Source organism: Ictidomys tridecemlineatus, chromosome 15 (assembly GCF_052094955.1).
Source record: "Ictidomys tridecemlineatus isolate mIctTri1 chromosome 15, mIctTri1.hap1, whole genome shotgun sequence".
Classification (NCBI taxonomy): domain Eukaryota; kingdom Metazoa; phylum Chordata; class Mammalia; order Rodentia; family Sciuridae; genus Ictidomys; species Ictidomys tridecemlineatus.
In genome coordinates, this window is record NC_135491.1 from 56,124,277 (window position 1) to 56,149,755 (window position 25,479).

Here is a 25,479-nt window from a genome sequence, read left to right on the forward strand (position 1 = left end):
CGCCTAAGGAAGGACCAAAGCCAACTAGAAGCTGGAGGGTAGGAACATCTGTTGGTGTGATCTACTGTCTCTCAACCTCTGGACGATTGACACTGGGGGCTGGGTGAACTTCTACAGCAGAGAGCCATTCTGTGTATTTGGCTATTTAGCAGCAACCCTAGCCTGAACTTATCAGATGTCAGGAGTAACTCCCTCGGTTTTGATGAACAAAATGTCTCTAGACATTTGCTCGTGGGAGGGGGCAGCACTGTTCTGGATGAGAGCCACTGCTAGATAACACACAGGTTAGTCTCCCAGGCAGAGAGCAGGGTGCAGAGGTGTACAGAGTGGATCTGGAGAAAGGATCCAAGAGAGAACTTACGTTAGTCTTCTTTCATTGCCAAGGAAACTGAGGCTTGAGCAAATTAATTAGCTTGCTCACACACATGCAGATTGTAAAGACAGAAGCCAGTTTGCAAACCTAGGTCTGTTTGCTCTCAACACCAGCTTAAAATCACAATCTGTAGTCCATATTCACAGATTGAAAAATTTCAAAGGAAAAGAATGGAAATTTGCAAATTGAGCTCTTGGTAGTTCTAGGAGGGTTGGCATGTGTGGGGCACTTATGTTCAGGATCTGGAGTGCAAAGTGGCCCTTGCTGTAGACCCTGTATCCCAGGAGACTTTCAAAGCTGTTATTGCCTTAAGAAAAGAGCATGAGAGATAGACTTTTGATGGATCTGATCTGTAGCTCTGTACCCACTGTGGGTCTAGAATTTTTTCATCATGTGGTGGACTATATTCATGTAGTAGGCACCTAGCACATCACCTTGTGTTTTCTTTATACTATCACAACAATTAATAAGTGTACAGGTCAGTGGAATGAGTTATTTCAAGAGATGGAAGTTGCTAAAATGTCCACCAACAGAAAAATGTATAAATAGAATGTGATACATATATATAATGGAATTCTATTGAGCCTTAAAAAAGAATGAAACTGAGGCAGACAGCAGACAAATGAGCCTTTCAGAGAGTATGCCAAGTGGAACAAACCCATCCCCAAAGCACAAATGCTGTGCCTGCAGCATCTCTGAAGGCTTCCAACCCATCCAGGTGGCCTGGGATTGTCACAGGGCTTCCTAGTGAGTCTCAGTTGGTTTGTGACTTCAGGTCTAAACACCTCAGTTACCTCTGTGTTCTCCCGCTGGGTCTCCATTCTCTTGGGCAAACAGTCTATTATTTTTTTTTCGATTACATCCAGAGGAAATAATTTCCAACTTTTCTCTCCATCATCTCAGTTGACCTTCAAAAGCTTCCTATCTCATTAAAGTCTTTTTCAATAAGGAAGTGCCCAGAACTAAGCAAAACACTGAAGATGGAAAGAAGACCTCTTCCTCAGTGCTTGTTTGCTCTCTTCCTTGTAGATGTACTTGAACTGTGTTGGTTTCTGCTGGCAGCAGCACACACTATTGATAAGAAGACATTCTGTAGGAAGGGCAGCCTCCAGCAGCACAATGTTCTAGACCACAGGCAATCTGGTCCCCATGTGTTTTTCAGCCTTGTGTCATTTATTTGGCTCACAGATGATTATTGAGAGCCTAAGTTTCTTTGGTGTAGAGCTGAGAAGGCTCTGGACAATATCATGGAAAGCAAAACCAGGCTTGGTTGTATAGGGTGGGGACCATTCCTGCTCCTCTTCTGCATAGCAGTTAGCTAAACCACATTTTCCAGCTTCATTTGCAATGAATGAGTTGGGCCATGATCAGAGCAGAATGGGAGTTCATGATGAACACTACCAGCAGGGCTACCTCCTTAAAGTCTTCCTTGCCTGACCCTCCATTCTCATGCAGAGGATCCACCTAGGCCCTGGTGCAAGCTATGGCCTCTAAATAGAGGAGCCTGGGTCCCTGAGTCACTGGATGGAAACTTGCTTGCAAATATCCAGCTACATTTTAACTAAAAAACAAAGCAAACACAAAACTTTCTAGTGAATTAAGCCACCTTGATTCTTAAATTTGTTTGTCACTCTCACTAACTAGTACTTCCCTGCCTTTTGAGGGTGGGGAGAGAAAGCAGCTGAGTCTAAAAATGACTCCATCATGTTCCCACCTGTCTCTGCCATCTCACTCTCCATGCTCTAGCTCCTGGCTGGTTCTTTCCTATTCTGTCTATGCACATTCTGTTTCCTTTACCTTCTGTTTCCAACCTCCCATGTCCACTCTCCTTTCTGCTATCAAGATAAAATAAAATCAGAGTAATCAAGGAGCCCCACACTCGCTGATGAGTGGGCTATCACAAACAAATGTGTTATATTAAGAGAGAGAAGTGTGAAGTTGTGATTTTAAAATAATGTTGCTCTGTCATTGCTAAAAATGGCTCATTAATAGCAGCAACTGACACATGTTTACTCAGTACCAACCCCAGAGCCTAGATTTCAGTTGCTAACACTACACTGAAACATGTTGGGTTGCTGTTTCCCTGAATTTGGGGATGAGAAAAAGGATAGGTGTGGGAGACCAACCTTACACGTGACTTAGTCACATACCCTGGCTGGGTGCTGAGGCACTCAGTCACAGAAATGTGGCAGAGCTTTCCCCACCCTTCTTGGGTTCGAGGGTCAGTGTCTTGTGCATGGATGTGTCTTGCTACAGCCCCATGGGTGAAGCTATGCTCACCTGTTCCTTTGTAATATAACCCCTTGCCCTGTTTAGGATAGAATCTTCCATGGAAGTGCCTTGTGTGTGTCCCCTTACTGTGCCCTTGGGTGTGGCCTACCCAGGTGTCAGTCAACCTGCTGACAGTGGACATCATGAAGATAGACTCAGCCCCCTGAAACCTGACCCCTTGCCTCATTCGAATAGCTTCTCCTCAATAAAAGGGGTCAGCGCGTGCTCTCTCTCTTTCTTTCTGTGGACCCTTAAAGTCAGAGGAGCCGCCACAGCAACCCCAAAAAAGTATCTGTGTCTCTTGTGTGGTTATTTTGTGCAGCCCAGTTAGCGCAGTTCAACTGGAGTGACCCCTGAGCCTTCTAGTCGCGAGAACAGAAACCCGGCAGAGAGGTTCAGAATGCCTCTTATTGCCAGAGAGCATGGTTGCTTCAGGAGTTCACTGCACAAAGAAACCAGCTTATAGCCAAGTGGCAGCAATTTGAGCATCAGTAATAGGAAAAGAGTGGTTATAATTGTAGTTAATTGGGAAAAGTAACTACTGAGAGCCACTTGGGTAGTATGAATGCCCACTGGTGACCCCAGCACAATTTCCAGTGGCCACATTAGATTTTGGGATTCTGTTTGCTTGGTACTGAGAATTGAACCAAGGGGTGTTTTTACCACTGAACTACACCCATATTAATTTGAGACAGGGTCTTGCTAAGTTGCTTAGGGCTTTGCTAAGTTGCCAAGTCTGGTCTCAAACTTCTGATTCTCCAACCTCAGCCTCCCAAGCTGCTGAGATTACAAATGTGCACCAGCTAGTGGCTACAATAGGAAACAAAATGTTCACTGAGCATATATTTTGTCATCATTGTTGTTTGGACTTCTGTCACTGTGGGAACGAGTCTGAGGCTGACTACGTTTTGCTGGAAAATCTTAGACAAGATGGGAGTGAACCTTTGCCTCTCCTTCTCCACAGCATTCCCACAAATGGAGGCTGGGAGGTGCTACACCCAGCTGGCCATCAGCTTTATCTCCAAGGGTCACAGTTTCCTCATCTATAAGATATTATTGTTCAGAGTTAATATTAGAATCAAATGAGATAATCAGTGAACATAAAAAGTATTATAATTACATGTAATGAGTGCTTTTGACAGCTTGTGTAGTTATCTCACTTGATTCTCATAAAACACAGTGAACATTACCTCTAATTTATAAATGAAACAAAGATATTAAAGAACTCTGTTTATTCCCTCAGCAAGTACTTATTTTTATTGTTTATTTTGAAAAATTGACAAAAATGGTATATATTCACAGCACATTACATGATGTTTTGAAATATGTGTACATTGTGGAATGGCTAAATCAAGCTAATTAGCATATGAATTATCTCTATCATTTATTTGCAGTGTGAACACTTAAAATCTACTCTCTTAGCAATTTTCAAGTATACAATACAGCAACAGATCTCTTGAACTTATTCCTCTTGCCTAACTGAAATTGTGTTTAATTCTTTGACCCACATCTCCCCAATCCATGCTCACCCCCTACTGCCACTCAGAGTGCTCAGTTCCCAGTTACCACTATTGTGCTCTTTTCTTCTGTGTTTAGCTATTTATTTATTTATATATAACAGTGGGATGCATTACAATTCTTATTTCATATATAGAGCTTACTTTTTCATCTCTGGTTGTACACATAGTATACTCATACCAATTCATGTCTTCATACATGTACTTTGGATAATAATGATCCTCACATTCAACCATCATTAATTACCCCATGCCCCCTCCTTTCCCCTCCCACCCCTCTGCCTTATCTAGAGTTCATCTATTCCTCCCATGCTCCCCCTCCCTATCCTAATATGAATCAACTTCCTTATATAAAAGAAAACATTTGGCATTTGGTTTTTTGGGATTGACTAACTTCACTTAACATTATCTTCTCTAACTCCATACATTTACCTGCAAATGTCATGATTTTATTCTCTTATTACTGAGTAATATTCCATTATGTATATATGCCATATTTTTTTTATCCATTCATCTATCGAAAGGCATCTAGTTTGGTTCCACAATTAAGCTATTGTGAATTGTGCTGCTATAAACACTGATGTGGCTGTGTCCCTGTAGTATGCTGTTTTTAAGTCTTTTGGGTATAGACCAAGAGAGGGTTTGCTGGGTCATATGATGGTTCCATTCCCAATTTTCTAAGAAATCTCCATACAGTTTTCCATATTGGCTGCACCAATTTTCAGTCCCACCAACAGTGTGTGATTGTACCTTTTTTCCCACCTCTACCCACACTGGCCTCTGCAGGGCCCAGGCACCCCACACACCTGGTCCATCCCTCCACTGGCAGGACAGAGACCGCCAGAGCCTAGCCTTTGGTGCAAGACCACCCTTTCTGACCAGCAGACTACGGTGGGAGTTCAAGCCCAGTGGCCAGATACACTCACACCAGCCTCTGCGGGACCCAGGTGCACAGCGGGCCGGGCCAGGTCCATCCCTTTCCTGGCAGGGCAGACACTCACCAGAGCCTAGCCTCTGGTGCAGGCCCCCTCTGACCAGCAGACTACCATGAAGGTCAATCCCAGTGGTCCAGATCTACCCACTTCAACTTATGGAGGTCCCCGATCCAGGATGCAGTACCATCCACTGAGGGACACCAGCAGGGTCTGGAAGCCCAACATCAAGGTGAGGTACAGACAATCTGTATGGGTACTATAAGAATACAGGGAAGAAACTGTGATATCTCAGTCCCACACTGCAAGAAAGGAAGACACATAGACAACATGTAAAACCAAGGGAGGAAAACGCCCCCCAAACCAGGACACTATAATAACAGAACCTATGGACAGTGAAGTTGATGAAATGTTGGAGAAGGAGTTCAGAGGTTCATAATTAAAATGATCTGTGTTTAGCTATTTTAATACCATATGTAAGTGAGATCATGTGGCTTTTGTCTTTTTGTAGCTGTTTTATTTCATTTAGCATAATGTCTTCCAGGTTCATGAATGTCATCAAAAATAACAGAATTGCCTTCATTTAAAAAACTTAATAGTATTCTATGACATATATTTATGTATCTGTCTATCTGTATGTGTAAATATATATGTAATATAAAGATATCAGTATATATATAAAGATATAGAGATGCACAGTGATACATATCTATGTATGTACACATCTTTGTATGTATCAATAGATAAATAGATATTACATTTTTACTTATCCGATCATCTACCAGTAGACACGTAAGTTGATTTCATACCCAATTATCTGCTGATGAATATTTTTAGGTTGGTTCTACATCTTGGAAGTTGTAAACAATGCTGCAATAGACATGGGAGTACAGATAGGTCTACAGTATCCTGGTTTCTTTTCCTTTGGACATACAAACAGTTAAAGATTGCAGTATCATGTGGTACTTTTATTTTTAATTTTTGGAGGCATTCCATTCTATATTCCATAATGAATGTACTAATATATATTCGCATCAACATTGTATAAATGTTCCATTTTCTCCACATCTTTGCCAACACTTGTTATTTTTCACCTTTTGATAAAAGCCATTCTAACAGGTATCAGAGGATTATCTTTGTTACTTACATTTTCATTTCCCTGGTAACTGGTAATTAGTAATGTTGAATTGTTTTTCATGTGCCTATTGGCCATTTGTATGCCTTATTTTGAGCCAAGTCTATTCAACATAGTAGTAGAAGTTCTAGCCAAAGCAATTATTCAAGAGAAAGAATTAAAAGGCATCTAAATTAGAAAGGAAGAATTCAAATTATCTCTGTAGATGACATTGACTTATGTATATAGAAAACTCTATAAAGATTCCACAAAAAAGCAAACTATTGTAATTAATAAACAAATTCAGTAATGTTCTAAGTTAAAAATTTAGTAGTATTTCTATAAACTAGCAACTAGGTATTCCAAGAAGAAAAAAAGAAAAGAAGTCAATAAAATATCATTTACAATAGCTATAAAATAAAATACTTAGGAATGCTTTTGACAAAGGAATTGAAATAGCTGTACACTGTAAACTATAAAATATTGAATGAAAGTAACTGAGGAAAACAAAAATAAATGGAAGGCTATCCCATGTTCATGGATTGGAAGAATTAATATTAAAATATCCATACTGCCTAATGCAATCTATAGATTCAATACAATATCTGCTAAAACTCCAGTTGTTCTTTTACAAAAATAGAAAAAAATCTAAATGTTATATGAAACCATTAAGGACCCTAATAGCTGAAGTAAATAGAACAGAATAGAGAGGCCAGAAGTAAATCCCCACATTTTCAGTCCATTGATTTTTGCCAAAGATGCCAAGAACAGGCAGTGGGGGAAAGGAATATCTAGTCAATAAATGGTGTTATGAAAGCTAGATATCCACATACAGAATAATGAAATTAGATTCTTATTTTGTACCATATACAACATTCAACACAAAATGGATTACAGACTTAAATGCAATAGTTGAAACTGTAAAACTTCTAGAAGAAAATATTAGGGAAAATCTCCATGAAACTGATTGGACAATAATTTCTGGAATGTTGCACTAAAAGCACAGGCATCAAAATCAAAACCAGGGAAATACGATTACAACAAAACTAAAATGATTCTGCATAATTGAAAGAACAATCAACAAGGTGAAGAAATGGGAGAGAATATTCGTGACCCACACAACTTATATGGGATTAACATACAAACTATATGAAGGATTCAATTCAAAAGCAAGCAAAGAATTTTTTTAAAAAGTCATTTTTTTAAAAATTGGAAGTATTAACACACAAAATTACAATTATTTTAAATTAGATAAAGGTGGCAAATACATGCATTGGAGAAAAGATAGCATCTTCAATAAATGGTGCTGGGAAAACTGGAAATCCATATGTAGCAGAATGAAATTAAACCCATATCTCTTCCCATTCATAAAACTTAATTTAAAATGGATCAAGGACTTAGGAATTAAACAAGAGACTCTGTGTTTAACAGAAGAAAAAGTAGGCCCTAATCTTCATCATGTGGGATTAGGCCCCAACTTCCCTAATAAGACTCCTGTAGCACAAGAATTAAAACCAAGAATCAATAAATGGAGTGGAATCAAACTAAAAAGTTTTTTTTCCTCAGCAAAAGAAACAATCTGTGAGGTGAACAGAGAGCCCACATCCTGGGAGCAAATCTTTACCCCTCACACATCAGATAGAGCACGAATCTCTAGGGTATATAAAGAACTCAAAAAGCTAAGCACTGAAAAAACAAATAACCCAATCAATAAATAGGCCAAGGACCTGAACAGACACTTCTCAGAAGAGGATATACAATCAATCAACAAATATATGAAAAAAATGTTCAACATCTCAGCAACTAGAGAAATGCAAATCAAAACTACTCTAAGATATCATCTCACTCCTGTCAGAATGGCAGCCATTATGAAGTGTTGGCGAGATATGGGGGAAAAGGCACACTCATACATAACTGGTGGGACTGTAAATTGGTGCAGCCAATATGGAAAGCAGTATGGAAATTCCTTGGAAATCTTGGAATGGAACATTCATTTGACCCAGCTATCCTTCTCCTCGGACTACACCCAAAGGACCTAAAAACAGCATACTACAGGGACACAGCCACATTAATGATTACCGCAGCACAATTCACAATAGCTAAGCTGTGGAGCCAACCTAGATGCCTTTCAGTGGATGAAAGGATAAAAAAAATGTTGTATATATTCACAGTAGAATTTTACTCAGCAATAAAAGAGAATAAAATCATGGCATTTACAGGTAAATGGATGGCATTGGAGAAGACAATTCTAAGTGAAGTTAGCCAATCCCCCCAAAAAACATTTTTTTTATATAAGGCAGCTGACTCATAGTGGGGTAGGGAGGGGGAACATGAGGGAAGAGATGAATTCTAGATAGGGAAGAGGGGAGTAAGGGAAAGAGAGGAGGCAGGGGATTCGCAAGGAATGTGATGGACATCATTATCCAAAGTACATGTATGAAGACACGAATTGGGTGTCAACCTATCTTATATACAAACAGAGATATGAAAAATTGTGGTATATATGTGTAATAAGAATTGTAATGCACTCTGCTGTCGTGTATTTAAAAAAGTAAAATCAGTAAAATTTTTTTAAAGTTGACAAATATTGAGCGAATATTCATAGCACTACCATGTACAGGTACAATTCTAGCATTCATAATCATCTTTGAGTGAAACTGACCAACATCCCTGTCTAGTGTATGTGAGGAATTGAATCAGACAATAAACAACACACCCAATAATAAAAAAACTTTGTGAGTGTGTTACAAGACAGTAAATACTGTGGAAAAGGAAAGAAGAAGGGAAATGAAGAGTGAAAGTGTTGGAGTTGTGGGAGGGAAAGAAGAAGAGGTCAAGGTTGGCCTCCTTGAGAAGCTTGTATATGAACAGAGACTCAGAGGAGACGAGGAAATTTAGCCCCATAGCACCTGGGGGACACCCATTCCAGATTCACAAGGTCAGGTATGGCACAACCAGGAATCCAGCTCAGCTCCATCAGTCTCCAGAGCCCAAACTCACAGCCAAGGCCAGAAAATGTCAGTTCCCTACTCAGTCCTCCCAAGCAAGGAGCTGTGAGCCCCCAACTTCATTGGCTGCTGCCCATGTACACCCCAGGCTCTGCCCATTCCCACACCATGCACACAGGTCTACACACAGGGCCTGCCTCTGTCTCTGCTCAGGCTCTACTGTCTTTGTTCTGGGTCTTCTGAGGCCTACTGCCTTCGGAGGGCCAGGCTGCTGCTCTGCAGCTTTACTCTTCTTCTCACTGGGGCAGTTTGGGATTGCATCTTTCCAGTCTTCCTTTAGAATCTCCTGCCTCTTGTAAGTCATGCAACTGCTCCACTTCATGCGCGGGTGTTTCCTCCATAAAGCAGGCAGCTGGACTTTTGTTTTCTTTGTGGTCATTTGTGGAGGGATCCAGAGTAACTTTCTGTCACTTACAACCACAGAACTCTGAGCAGATTTCTCTCTTTCTTTATGATTAAGAGCCACTGGGAAGTACTTTTTTCATGGCTTAGGGCCACTCACACATCTTTCTTTCTAAACTCAGGCTATGTCCTTAGTCACAGGTCACCTCCTTGCGTCACTAGCATCGAGAAGATGAAACAGTCCCCAATGTAGCAACTCTCCAGATCCTCTATTTTTAGCCAAATTAGACTCCCAGCAGATGTCTGGTAGTAGAAGCCTCCCTTAATTACTATAACTTGTCCAAGTGCCATTTTTGAGATCAGCAAAACAGAAACTGAAAATAGAATCCACCTCATAAGGTTGTTGAGAAGATCAAATGCAAAAAGTGCACACAAGGAGAGGTGGCACAGTGCTTGGCTGAGGCACGTGGCAAGGCCTTCTGCTCCACAGTGATTGCAGCCGGAGGGAGGCCTTCACGTCCCGGAGTGGGGGAAAGGCTGGGTTCTAGCCAAGCTCCACTGGTCACCCATTGTGTGATTCTGAGTGGTGGCTCATATTTCCTGTGCTATTAATCTGGAATAATAATAGCAATTTGAGGAGTACATGAGAGAAAAGACAAAAAAATATATAAAATAATATATGTATATAAATGCTAGAATAATATCAATTTCAGTACTAAGTGAGATAAAAGGTACAAAAAGACATAAAATTGTATGCCTAAAAATGCTGAAATAATATCAATTTAAGTATCGAGTGAGATAAAATATATAGAATAAACCCTGTAATAATTTTACCAATTAGGATTAAATAAAATGTATATAAATTGGTATTAATGATATCAGTAGAATATAAAATGGAATAATATGTACAAGGGGCTCAGCATTATGTCAGACACTTACTAGGCACTTGAAAATGGTATATACCAATATCATTATTGTCAGAGTAGTTGGTATCATATTTCTTTCAACCTCCCCTCACAGCATTGCTCCCAAAGTTGTTCCATGCTGGGTAAAGTTCTTTCTTTCTGCTGTAGTACCTAGCAAGCATTTATTAGCAACAATTCTGATCATATGCCATTATCACTTATGCACATATTTACCATTTTCCAATTGCCTTTTCTTCAAAAATTTCATGCATTCTCATTCAAAAGTGGCTCTGAACATAAATCATCAGTCATATTAGAATTTACAGGTTTTATCTCCATTGATCTGATCATACTAAAGGCTAAACATGATCATTTTAGGAATTCAGGAGTTTGCAAAGGAAGTAATTTCCAAAGAAATAGGTCACATAGAAGGAAAATGGGAGTGAGCATTGTAATTCAAGAAGCTATATAGGAAGACAAAATAGTCATGTAGATTAAAGCAGATTATTTGGTTCAGAATTAAGTGAGAGAAAGATTATATACAAGAGATTCCATGAGAGCATCTTGGAGCCAGTACTGCAGAGGGGAGCTGTTTGTGGAGGTCACAGTTTCCACTCTTCCTGAGCCATGCCTGTGTGCTGGTCATTCCCTGCCCTTCCAGTTGCTCTCTTTTCCTGTCCACTGTGAGTCAATGCCCTTTGAGGGTGCCTCAGGGTGGCTATGATCCTTGATGTAAGGTCTGGAGGGGTAGACTTCTTTCCATGATGTTCTCCTACTAGTCTACAAGGTTTTGGAATAGAGTTAGACTCTATGCTCTGGGAGGACAGAAATTACCTGTGTTTACTTTATTTACCACTGTGCCCTAACATTTCACCTGGCCCCAAAAAGGCACTCAATATATTTCAATTGAATGGATGCAATTGGAGATGCCTTAATAAATTGCATTTTAAGCAAAACCACCACCTAAACCTGGCTTATCCACTAGCTATTAAAAAAAAAAAAAAAAGCCACACGCTCTGAGCAGTAGTTCTTAGGAATAAAGGCTCTTAAAATTCCCATCCACAAGCTGCGACTGCACCACATTAGTGCTTTCCACTGCACTGTGCATGGGGGTCCCAGATGTTTGAGTCTTTTATTTCACAGCATTCGCTTTTCTATGAGGTTCCAATTAATTGAATTGGGAAAAGCTGTAAGCTCTGTGACAGAGGAGCCATCTCTTTGACAAAATCCACATGCTGTAAAGTTGAAGATTCCTCAATCTCTACTTTGTTTAGGTCCGTGAGGCTGAGCAACAAACCTGATTGATTTTCTTTTTTAATATATTTGGTTCAGTAGCTAGAAGTTTCAATGACATATACACACATATGCATATGATAACAGTAGACTTATAAAATGAAATAATATGTACAAGGGGCTGAGCATTATGTCAGACATGTCGTAGGCACTAAAAGGGTCATTTGGAGATACACCTCTTAGGTGGCATGGATTTCCAGAACATTTTGGAATAGGATGGGAATCCCAAGATTTCTTGCTATTATATTCCAGGTTATTTTTTCCTGGAATTCAAAAATTCATTTTCTTCTGTCATTTTTATCCTCAAAGCATCAATCAGTGTTGTTTCTAGCAACAATGCCTCAATTCTGCAGTCTTTTAAATTGCTATCTCCCTTGACCCAACACCTCTCAAACATAGAGGTCTCATAGATGGTAGTACAACCTTTTGTACCCCTGTATTATCTCACCCTATGTAAATGTTTTTGCAGTTGCATTTTCCTGCATATTATGGACCATTGATTTTCCATATAGCTCTAATGATGGGAATCTTTGTTGTCAGCTGGCACAGGATCTGACATCACAATCTCATGCTCCCCGGGACCGCTCCTGTGTGCCAGCTGCCTTAGGTTTGGTTTTCAGAGGTCAAGCCTGACCATGGATTCAGGTACATGTGATTTATTGTGTGATTACTCTTAAGAAAAACTTGTGGCAGAAAGGGCAGCAGGATAGGGAAAGGACAAGCAGAGCAAGGATGTGTCTCAGGTAGTGTCTATGATTGGCCTGAACATGGGGGGGGGCATCTGGGGCATAAGGTGACCCAGGGTGCTGTCCCCTACTGAAGGCAGGAGAATTGGTTGTTTGGTTTACTCACATAAATCATTCGTTGACTGTGGGATGCCCATAGGGAATGGTGTCCCCTCCCGGATGAGGAAGTTCTGATCCTCCAAGGGCAGTAGGCTGCAAGATGGGAGTTCTGCTAGCTATTAGCAAAGCTAAGGTTTATAGTAACTGGAGGATGGGTATACTTGACGGGCAAAGGGGTGTGGGTGGCTGCCCAGAGCATTTGCTTCCTTAACTTGTATGCTTTCATAGCACCTTTTTGAGGAAGGAGCTATTATTAGCACCCTTTTAAGAGGAGGCAGTAATGTCTGGGGTGGTATATACAGAAGCAGATCCTGAGACTATATTCATATGGTTTATTGAAAAAATAAAGGTTATTTGTACCTGAGAACATCTTCTAGAAAAGTGAAGCAGAGTAGATACTCCCTAAAACATTCCATGATGCCAACATTACCTTAATACCCAAACCAGATAACAATAATATGTATAAGAAGGATAACTGTAGACATGATATCTCTCATAAACATAGATGTAAAAATTATCAACAAAATATCCACAATAAAATATATTTATACAGGGTTGGAGTTGTAGCTCAGTGGTAGAGCTCTTGCCTAGCAAGTGTGAGGCGCTGGGTTTATCCTCAGCACCATATAAAAATAAATAAATAAAAGGTATTGTACCCATCTACAACCAAAAGAAAATTATATATATATATGTGTGTGTGTGTGTGTGTGTGTGTGTGTGTGTGTGTGTGTGCCACAACCAAATGGAATTTATTCTAGAAATGCAAGTCTGATTCAGCATTCAAAAATCAGTAATTCTAATTGGTCAAATGAGTAGGCTAAAGAAGCAAAATTGTAGGATAATAACAGCTGAAGTGCAAAAAAAAAATGGACAAATCCAACACCCATTTACAATGAAAAATCAGCCAACTATAGAAACTTTCTCAGCTTGATAAGCACATCTAAAATTTACCTATAGCTTACATACTTTCCCTCAAAGACCAAGAATAAAACCAGGATGTCCTTTTTCACCACCCTTATTCAATAATGTATTCAAAGTTCTAGCTAGTGCAATAAGGCAAGAAAAATAAATAAAAGGCATACATTTTGGAAAGGAGGAAATAAAACTTCTTATTCATAAATGTTCTGGTTTTCTATTAGAGAGTCTATCATTTATATATATATATATATATATATATATATATATATATATATATATATATATATCACCCCTGGGACTAATAAGTGACTATAGCAAGTAAGTCAGGTATAATTCCATTTATAATAGCATCAATATATTTTTAAATGAAGTACTTAAATGTAAATCTAATAAAATATAGGTTTTGAACATAAGAAATTGAAAAACACTAATGAAAGAGGTCAAAGAAAATCTAAGTGGAGACTTGTTATGTGTTTAGGGATTAGAAGACTCAGTATTGTTAAGATACAAGTTCTTCCAAATTTAGTTCCATATCAATCAAAATCACGATATACTATTTTATAGATGTTGACAAGTGATTTAAAAGTTTATGTGGAAAGACAAAGATCTAGAATAACCAATACAACACTAAAAACGCAGAACAAAACTTAAGGACTCACTATATGACTTTTAAGATTTATGAAGCTATTGTAAGCATGATATTGTGGAAAAAATAGACATATAGGTCAACAGACAGAATATAGAGCCCAGAAACCAACCCACCCAAATATAGTCTGCTGAAATTTTGCAAGGACACAAAGGAAATTTAATGGGGAAAAATAGACTTTTCAACTAATAGTGCTGAACTGGAGATTCATGTGTGGAAAAAAAGACACATTACATAAAATTGACATAAAATTAATCAAAGACCTAAATGTAAGCTGCAAAACAACAAAAATTCTAGAAGAAAACAGAATAAAATCTATGTGAGCTTGATTTGATGATAAGCTTTTAGATGCGCACCAAAAGAATGATCTGTGAAATAAAGCATTAATTTGTTTTCTTAAAATTCAAAACTTGGGGCTGAGGTTATGGCTCAGCGGTAGAGTGCAAGGCCCTGGGTTGGATCCTTAGCACCACATTAAAATAAAAATAAAAGTTATTGTGTACAGCTACAAAAAATAAATATTTTTTAAAAATTCAAATCTTGCTCTTTGTGAAAGATACAAAAAATGGAAAGACAGACCACACACTGGGAGAAAACATGTGCAAAACAGATATCTGGTAAGATGCTTATATTAAATATATACAAAGAAATCTTAAAACTCGCCAACAAGAAAGAAATATAATAAAAAAATGGGCAAACTATTTGGACTTCTTACCAAAGAAGATAGGAAGATGGCAAGAAAATAAGAAAAAATGCTTAGTCTCACTTTTCACTAGGGAAGTGCAAATCAGAACCACAATGACGTCATTATTAGCAGACTCAGAAATAATGTATCTGATAATACCAGATGCTGGTGAGGAGACAGAGCAAAAGAAACTGTTATTTCTGGTGGGAAAGTAAAATGGCACAGCCGCTGTGGGAGACAGTTGGGATGTTTACTATAAAGCTGAACACAGACTCACCGTGCAGTACTCCCATCAAAATTTTAGATCTTGGCCCACTGGATTTACAAAGCTATGTTCACAGAAAAACCTGTGACTATTTATACTGACTTTGTTCATAATTGAAAAAAAACCTAGAAACAATGAAGTTATTCTTAAATATATGAGTATATAAGCAAACTTTAGTATCCATGAAACCGTAAATTATTTACTAATAAAAAGGAATGTTATCAAACCATGTGACCATATAGATGGATTTTAAATTCATATTGCCAAGTGAAAACAGCCATCACAAAAGTAAATATTGTGTGATTCTACTAATATGGATTTTTAAAAAAAGACAAACATCAGAGACAATAAACAAATCAGCAATTTTCAGGGGTTTGAGAGAGGGGGAAAGAGTTGCATGAGTCAAGCATAGGTGATATTTTAGAGTGGAGAATCCGTTCTGTATGTGATAACTGTGGTATTGACACTACACATATGTGGAAATCCATAACTTTGTTGCATACAGAATGACCTTTAGTGCATGCAAATGAAAAATATCATTTAGGAAGTTATAGGATTCCGAGATGGAATGAAAAATGTGACAAAGAAAAGAAAAGAAATCTGACTGTATTACAAATGTAGGAACCTTACTGAAGGGGGTGAGGGAAGAAGCAGCTTTTCTAATTTTAACTTTGAGAGGAATAGAGTCTGTAAGGTAAGCGTGTTATTACTGTACTCTACTTGATAAAACTATGTCCGCAGGGGTATGAATTAACAACTCTGAAACCTCTACACATGTGTCCTAGAAATGAGTATTAAGTGAATGAATGACAGGTGGCAGAGGCCATGTTTCTTGATGGTGGTGGTGGAGGCTATAGGAAAGCAAGGGGGGAGGGCTAGAGTGATCCCCTAGTAATGGATTAGAATTGGTGACATCAGGATGTACTCAGGTTTGGCTTTATATAGATGGTAGGATAGGTAGACATGTGTATATATGCATTTACAGAACATAATAGTTTGTGCTAATATGACATAATGTGTTTCCTTCCTCCATTGGCTGAGAGTGCCTACAAACAGTGATGCCCAGTAGCACTGAGCACATCCAGCACCCAGATCTTGGCTTCTAATACTATTGTCCAATAGAAATAACTAGGACTCCTAGAAGAAATGTTGATTCTAGAAGGGGTAGGCATATACAAGATGAACTCACAGAGTCTTCTAATGCCAGAAAATAGGAAGTGTTAAAAATAAAAATTAAAAAAATCCACAATGAGAGGCTCTGTTGGAGGGGGCTCAGGAGCTAACTGAAAGAGCTCCCAGGAGCCAAAGCTGGAATAATGTCTTCTAAGTGTGATCTGCTTGTAGTGAGTCCCTTACAAAGTGTCCAGCATGGATAGGGAAAGATATGTCTGTAGAGGCCTTGATCAGATGAAGGGCACTTCACCTCTGTGGTCCTCCTCTCCAAATCCATAATACCAGTCTAATCACAATGAAGACACCTGCAAATCCCACTGAAGAGTGTTCTTCAGCATGCCTAAGCCACACTCCTCAGTACCAGTCAGGTCTTCAAAAACAAGTTCCTCAAAGACACTGGCCTCAGGAGACTTCATGCCCAAATGTCACACAGTGCCTGGATGGGATTCTAGAACAGAAAAAGTATATGAGATTAAAAATTAAGGATATCTGAATAAAATATGACTTTTCCTTAACAATTGTATATCACCATTGATTCTGTGACTATGACAAATGTGTTGCATTAATGGAGTACGTTGGTAATAAGGGAAATTGAATTGTGGGAATATGGGAATTCTAGTACTGTCTTTGAAACTTTTTTGTAAGTCAAAATCTACTCTAAAGTAGAAAATTCATTATAGGAAAAGAAGAAAGCATCCCAGGGGAAGTTGATATGAGAGTGAGAGCCACAGGAGGCCAGGGAAACTGGCAAGCAGGGGTGAGGCTGAGGTGGATCTCCAGCCTGGCCCAATCCCATTGGGAGCTCAGGAGGTGAGCTCAGAGATTGTCTTGGGTACAGACACTGCTGCACCTGCTGTTGACTACTGCCACCCTGAGGGTGTGGGCTCCAGCACTTCTGACTGGATTTGTTTCAGCAGACTGGCTGTAGAAGGACATGGATGGTCTTATGAAGGGCGTGAAGGGAATGCACATTGAAGTGGGGCCAGGACACACCAAATGGATTAAGGCGGTCCAAGGAGATCTGGGTAGTTCCTTCCAGGGCTCACTACACGGAGGCACAGGGAGAATACCTAACTCACCCATAGGAACCACACCAGCAGATGGTGGAGCCAGGATTCATGCCTGGGTTGCGTGACCCCAAGCTCAATGCCCACCACCACACTGTCATACACTATCCTGAAGGCTCTGGACTTCTTACTGGCCATGAAATTGAGAATTATAATTCACATTTTCTTGTATCTTTGAAAGGCTGGGGGGGGGGCGGGAACAGTGAACATCTGGGCTGTCCTGGACTTCTCTGGATGGGAGATGTAAGAAGTCCCCATAGAGAAATCTCTGAATGGCCCACAGATCTGGGAGAAAAGACATTCTCTAATTCATGTATATTGAATGAATGCAACTTTTTAGCAGAAGATAGAGTAGGCCTTAGCTAACAGAAGCCAACAGGCCACTGGTTTTTAGACTGGGGAGGAGTAGGGAAGTGGTGGGGCTTAGCATGCCATCTTCTCAGTCAGGAGTTGCCTCTGGCCGCAGAGTTCTATCTGGTAAGCCGTAGCCCTAAATACCCATTTTCCACATTGCCCCAATACTAAGGGTCCACATCTGTCCCATTGAACAGTTTCCCAGTGACAGTTCCAAGATTCAAGGCTGCCCGAGGAGTCGCTGCCAATGCAGGTTTTGTAATCTCCACTTATGTAACATAATTGGATTAAGCCTGTTTCCTAAGGAAAGAAGCAAAATGGTGCTTAGTGTGGGCCACTGTTCTTTAGAAGCAAACCGTAGGAAAACCGAACGGAGATTACCATTCCTAATTATCTGCCATTATGAACCTAGGGGATGATTATTGTAAAATGCCTCTTCTCTCTACCAGGGCAAGGCACAGAAATAAGTGCTACTGTGGCCGGGATTTATTTGTGACTCACCTTGGTCTATTGTCTCTGGTTTCTCACCCCTCTGAGCCCCACTTCTGCTCCTCCCTTGTTGCTTTTTGTCTGCCAAGAATTCTAAGTGCTCTCTCACCATTTGTCAGCCCACGCAAGAAGGTACTGCAGTAACAATTAACTCTGAGACCTCAGGGGGATGCTGTGAATGAAGGTGTATTTCTTTCTGGTGTGAAATGTCTCCTCATGTGTTTCTGCTCTGTTGCAGGGACATGTGGTCTCCCAGGGGAGAGAGGGGTTTTGCGACACAGTAAGTCTTAATTTCCCCAGCCTGAAGGAGCTGTGTACAACTTTTTTGGCAGATCTAGTCACATGGTGCTAAATGATTGCAAGAGAAACTGAAATGGACAATATGCAATGGAGCATTTCCATGATTCTAGACTTTCCTAGCACATTTTGAAGTGTTCCAGAATATTCTAGAATATTTTAGGACAAATGATTGCTTATTATATTGTGAAACTAACACAGGTTCCTGGGGGTTTATGCAGACCTCTGGCTTAAGCCTTCTTTGATGAAAATCAGACCAGTTTATGCCTGAGTGGTTAAACACAGAAATCCATTCTAAGTTCAACTGTTTTGGAAGATTTAGCTTTAAAAAAGCCTGAAAACCAGTAGACTCATGTAAGGAGGCTTGGAGATATAAATGTCCACGTTCAATTCCTTGTCCCTCCGCTTACAAGCCAGGAGATCTTGAACAAATTAACTGATCATCAGTGCCACAGATTTTCCACATCTGAAGACTAGAGATCAAAGTACCCACCTCAGGTGCTGATATGTAGGTGATGAAATCAGCATGCGAATGGACTGTCCTCCCTAGTCCATGTCATCATTGTGATTCTACAGCACTCACCAATAATTTACATGAAAGCTAATTGTGGATGACACAAACCTGAAACTGATGGGAAACTTGTACTTTGACAAAACCAGATCAGAAGGATCTTAAAAACTTTGAAATTATGGGCTTTGTCTAGTGAGAGGAGGTGTGGTAGGGATAAGCAGTACATCATCCTGGAGTTCAGGAATGTAAGCACGTAAGAATAGAATTGGAGACAAGGTGGTCCAATGGCACTATACTGAAGGGCGGTAAATTCACTGTTGCTCAACCCTACCACAGGGAGGGCTGAGAAAAGTGAATACCCTGCTCCTGTGCTCTGGAAAACTAGGCACAGACAAAGCTTTAGGTCTTGTTATTTGGAAGAAGCCAAGACAACTGGTTTAGTTTGTTTCTTTCCATAAATATCTCTGAAGCATCTCCTATGGTTCAAGATACCCAGGACTCAATAGCAAAAATGAAGATATAGAGAAGCAGAGAGACTGGATTAAATAGCCACCAAATGAATACAAAATTAAAACTTTAATACATGCCAGGATAGAGAGGTTCACATGTCCAAACAAACTTCACTGGGAGAACTTCTATTCAGGGAGACCCTGGGAAGGTTTCCTGGAGCATTGAAGATTGGGCTAAGATCTAGGTAGAGTAAAGGTGAGGGGGTAGAAGGGAAGGGGTGTTCCAGGCCTCTACCTGCAGGAGCTGGTGAGAGGGAGTGAGGTACGTTGCATGCAGGGAGCAAGAGCCGCTAAGACCAGAGAGAGTCCATGGCTGTGCAGGGGATTAGAGCTTTGTTCTGCTGCTGCTGCTGAATGCTCAGCACTAAAGGATGCTAGGCATGCAGGAGATGTAGTATGGGTGTGTGCAGAAGAAGGGGAAGCCACTGAGGCTTAGGTAAGAAAGGGTCATGGTCACATCCGCCTACTGACAAGATCACTCTGGCAGTGGGAGAGAATAGACTACAAGTGGGAGAAGAGTGGATTTCCACATTTGGCTTTCAAAAGTGTTTCTCTTACCACCAGTAAATAGGAGTATTCACGTCACTCCACCTGGAATGCCTAGGATGCTATCACTGAAAAGTTTTGAAACAAATATGATTTTATTGCTTTATTTTGAGATTTTTTTAAAAATTAGAGATATTGAAAACTTTTCATTTACTTGAAAATTTCATTTTCAATGGGATTTTTGTACCTTGGAATTTTAAAAATTTGAATTAAGAATTTTTATTACAGATTATAGGTATTTTAATATATTAACACATTATCAATTTTTAAAAATTTACTGACATAAACCCATATATCCACATGCACACATTCTTTTGGTGTTTTTTTTAAAGCAGCTTACTCCTATTTTCCATATTTTGTTACTTTTAAAAGTTAAAAAAGTATTCATTTTTGTAGAGTCAACTCTACTTGTCTTTCCCTTTATGATTTTTTTTCATTGCTTTGATGTTTGAGTTCTTTGAGCAACATCAGTTAGTTTTCCACTTTTTAAAAACTTTTAATGGTCTCCTGTGTATACATATAACCATTTTTCCCCATGGAATATAACTTATTCCATGAACAAGAACTCCTAGAAATTAAACAATAATAATTTGGGGTATTACATTCGCTAACCTCTGATTTTAGGAGGGATGTTTCAGCTTCACCATTAGATAATGTTGGTAATCCATGTAACTTAATTTTCATGTCATGTTATTTTATTCTCAATACACCAAAATTTTTTGCTCTTAATTATAATGAGATGATGCATTTTATTAATTTCTTATCAATTTACCTTTAAAGTGCACCTATTAATAGGTACATTTCAAGTTTTCTATTAGTAAACCACCCTTGCTCTGAAATAGTAAATATACTTGGTCAGAGCAAGTTTTCCTTTCCTTCGAGTATTAGTGCATCCACATGCCATGTACTACTCCTTGAGAGCCCCCTACATGCCCAGCATCCTTCAGGGGTCAGTGTCCAGCAGTAGGCAGGCTAGGAGCCTGCTCTCATGGAGCTCTGCATTAGTAAGTGTGAGGGTGGGTGCAGCCCAGCAAGCCAACAGCTCACAGAGGGGCTCTATTTTACACAGTCAGTGGAGATGTTTCACAGAAGTGATATTTGCACATGTGGGTGGGGGACGCCTCAGTGATGGGAGGGAGGGAGTGAGCCCCGAAGAAACAGCTCCAAATTCCCTCTCCATCTAGGAGCACCTCGGCTCTAGCAGTCACGTATTGACTGAATTTCCACACAGTCCCCACTGCTCTTCATTGCCTTCAGCCACCGCCTTCATTCTGCTATTCCATATGAGGATTGGCCTGTGCTTGTACCGTGCTCTTGGGCATGCGTCTTTCTCACCCTCTCCACCTGTTCCTCCCTGCAGTGCCCTGGCCTCACTAAAAACTCATGCTGGTTTCTTTAAAACACAGTTTCCAGAGACATGTTCTTCTTTGTCCCTCTGCCTGTTATACTTTGAAGTCTCTTCATATTGTCATTCTTTCAGTTGTTCATTGTTTGGTTTTTAGGTACTAGGAATTGAACCCAGGGGTGCTTCACCATTGAGCTACATCTTAGAACTTTTGTATTTTATTCATTCATATGTGTGTGTGTGTGTGTGTGTGTGTGTGTGTGTGTTATAGGTGAACACAATACCTTTATTTTTATGTGGTGCTGAGGAATGAACCCAGTGCCTTACGAGTGCTAGTTAGCACTCTACAATTGAGCCACAACCCCAGCCCCCTTTTCGTATTTTTAATTTTGATATTTGGTCTTACTAAGTTGCTCAGGGCCTCACTAAGTTGCTGAGACTGGCCTTGAACTTGTAATCCTCCTGCTTAACATTCCTGAGTCACTGGCGATTATAGGCATGTGCTACCAGGCCAGGCTCTTTCAGTCATTCTTCGTGGTCTCTTTGTTCCTGGGATGGTATTGATGTAATTGTATCAGCGCTTCCTTAGAGCACCTCCTTGGCATTAGACTGGCTGAATACCCCAGGGTGCAGACTTCTTTCCCTGATGGGATCTCAACGATGTGCACATGCACAGCTCACTTCCCAGGCTCAGCAGGCAGCTCGCTCTAGTGTGACCATTGTGGGGTGGGGGGGGGGGAGAGAAGACTTTTTAACCCCAGCTTGGTTCTTCAGATCCTATTGCAGTTGCTCACCATACCATGTGGGCATGGGAGACTACAGTGCTATAGTAGAGCCTTCCTTTGGGTAGCAGAGCACCTCAGAATCAAATCTAATTCTTGCCACACCACATTTTGATGTTATCGTCTTATAATGGAGGTAGAGGAGCCAATGACATGGGGAGAAGGGCTTCCCAGGACCCTGGTTGTGGTTATCTTAGAAAGATGTTCCTGGAGGGTGGCTTCCTTTCTTTCCTGAGCAGTGTAGAAATAAGGACACAACGTGAAATTTAATGGAGTAAGGGGTTGGCATGTTTTCTACTTATTTGGGGGCATTTATGCTGTTATGAATTAAAGAGTAGCACATATGGTATGTATTTCAAGAATGTGCTTTTCCGTCAATCCCTATCATTAATGCAGTTAGTGAAAATTTCTCTTGTATTTTTGTCATGATTTTTTCTGCAAGGGACCACATGCAGTCTGTTGTTTTTATCTTCAGGAGTATTTTCATAAAAATTTGGGTAAAAGGTCCAGGTATGCTGTCTCTGTTCACTAAGAATTGTCCCTAAGAAAGATTGTCTACCAGAGCCCTGAAGGTGGGCCATACTATCTTTATGAGTATGGGTTTCCATCTGTGGAGATGGTCAGGTACCAGCTGGTCTATTGCATGGCTGTGACACTGCAGCAGTGACTCCAAGTGTCTCAAGTCAGTAACAAGGGGTGGGTTTCCCTTGTAGACCTAGACTGATGGATGGCTACTGGCTGTCTGGAATCAATGGGAAGAGTGTCATGATCCATTGACAAGGTCTGTCCTGGACATGGGGGTGGGAAGCAGAGGCACATGGACTTGTCATGTCTAGAGAAATAATTGAATGAAAGGGTAGTAGCTCACTTTGGACATGAATAGTTCCAGAATGAATGTCCTCTGTGTTCTTATCATAATACCTTATGGGAACAAATCAAATGTATTAGCCAGAACTGTGCTTCAGAAAGACCTAGAAGTGTCATTGCGGTTCCAAATGGGCTATTTTAAAGATGACGAAAATATAAGTCCACAAAGGTGATATGAAAGCCAGCCGCTTATGGGGTCTATTGGTTTTCCTGATACCATTTGATTATCATGAAGTCTATTTGTTTATTGGTGATTAATGTGCATATTCATCAATTATTGAGCATTTAATATATATTATGTTCTGTGCTAGATCTTCTAGACAGAGAAGAATCAGAGGATGAATAATTCCTAACTTTATGGATTCCTGAGAAATTGGGTTGCACTAAAAGTATCCACCATGCACTTTAATTGATTTAGCTTTCCTGGCATTTAGACTTCTCCCTTCTAGAAAGAACCCCTGTATTCATTTTGTATTTATTTCAAGAAATTTCTCTTCTACCACTTCATGAACCCTTGTGGATCATCTACCAAAATGCACTGACTATCCTGTCTCCTCTACCACCCAGCCCAGGAGGGGGCATGGGACCCAAGCTAGGTCAGACACACCTGAGGCAATTGGCATTGAGGTGCTCTAAAGGCTGTGCCCAGAAAGATTGGTTATGAGGGTATCCTTGTTCCTGTCCTTTCCTCAGCTCTTCTTTCTGCTTTGTGAGTTACTCATTTCATCCAAATAAATTCCTTTGAGTTTCTTAATGTGGCCTGTCTTAGTCTCTGTGGCTGGTGGCCTCAGAAACCTAGCTGGTAGACCACCTTGGGGTTGGCATTGGGGTTAAACCCTTGGGCCACATGTATGTCTACAGGATCTGGAGGCTATCCCCTGACAGAACAGTCCACATTCCAGCTCAGGCCTGACGTCCTTGCTTCTCACATTGTGGAAAAGATGCTTGTAATGAAGTCTAGCATTGCGGTTGCAAGCATGGGCTTTGTAGACTGAAGCTGGCTCATATCTCAGCCCTGCCACTTCTTCCTCAGTAACTGGGGGCAAGTTACTTGACCTCTCCAGGCCTCATTTTTTCATGTGGTAAAGTGAATATGGTAATAATACCTACTCGCATAGAGAAGAAGATTAAGTATAATAACACACAAAGAGCACTTAGCACTATGAAGTTGGATTATAGCAATCACTCTATTTAATGTGTGTGTGTGTGTGTGTGTGTGTGTGTGTGTGTGTGTGTGTTCGCATGTGTTTTAGATCCTGAAAACTTGAAATTCCATGCAAAAGTTGGTTTCACTGCGTGGTCTCTCTTTAAGCTCTTGTTCATATTGGAGTTTGAGAACAAGAGAATACAAATGTAATAGCTCCAATTCTCTGGCCTTTCCACACCCACATGCCACACACAAACTTACTCTAAACCCATGTTTCTTCTTCAAGTGTGCCATCTACTTCAGCATGTATTAATAGTGCCCTCTGCTGCCCACAGACCTCAACTTAATGGGAGCTCCTGGGGCAGGTGAGGTGGGGTGTGGGTCTGAGTGACTGGCCCTTCTAGCTCTTCCTCTCACCCTCACACATATTTTCCTCCCAGTTCACAGCTCCTTTTTCTCGCCTGCTTTTCTAGCTGTGCTCTGAGTCATCGATCTCAACCTTTAATTCAAGATTGTGTCTGGACCTGAACCAAACCACAGATAGATCCCTATAAAGGTTGTGCAGCTGAGAGTACGTGGTTCTCTCGCTTTGGATCAACAGCAGGCGGAGATTTGTTCCAGGGTGGAAGAAGCCAAGTCTATTTTCTTGTGTTACAACGTGGGACTCAAGTCATGCCCAGAGCTAGCTGAGCGGTTTCCAAAATTGGAACAGCATGCAGTGTGGCTCACCATGTTGACGGAGTTCACTTTAGTTCCCTTTTTGCAGCCAAGTGCAGTGATAGTTTCCATAAGATGGTACTCCAAATCTGCTCACTTTGTCTTCTGCAGTGGTTACTACTCCAGTTGGAGAAGTAGGTTGTGGAGAACTATTGATGAAAGGAGGTGTGAACTTCTGACAAATTGAGGCTCCACCAGAACTCGACTCCATTTAGACCTCATAGTTTTAGTGTAGTTATAATAACTCCCTTCACAGCAATGCAATGTAGATTTACTGATGAAATGAGTACCCAGAAAACCCTTGTACATCACTCCCTTTGAGCACCGGCTGGACATAAGAACATACTGGAGAAATATGAGGCAATCATTTGCCTTCTGCAAGGGAATGTGTGCTCTGAGGAGCCTGGTGCACAGTGGAGACAAATTTGCCCTGAGTCAGTCACACTCTCTCCAAACTATCATTGTGGTCAATGCTAGTTACGTCTTAGATCTTAGAATCCCCAATCATTTACTTCAAACATCTGAACTAACCTTCCAAATAAAAGAAAAATGGACAATGTA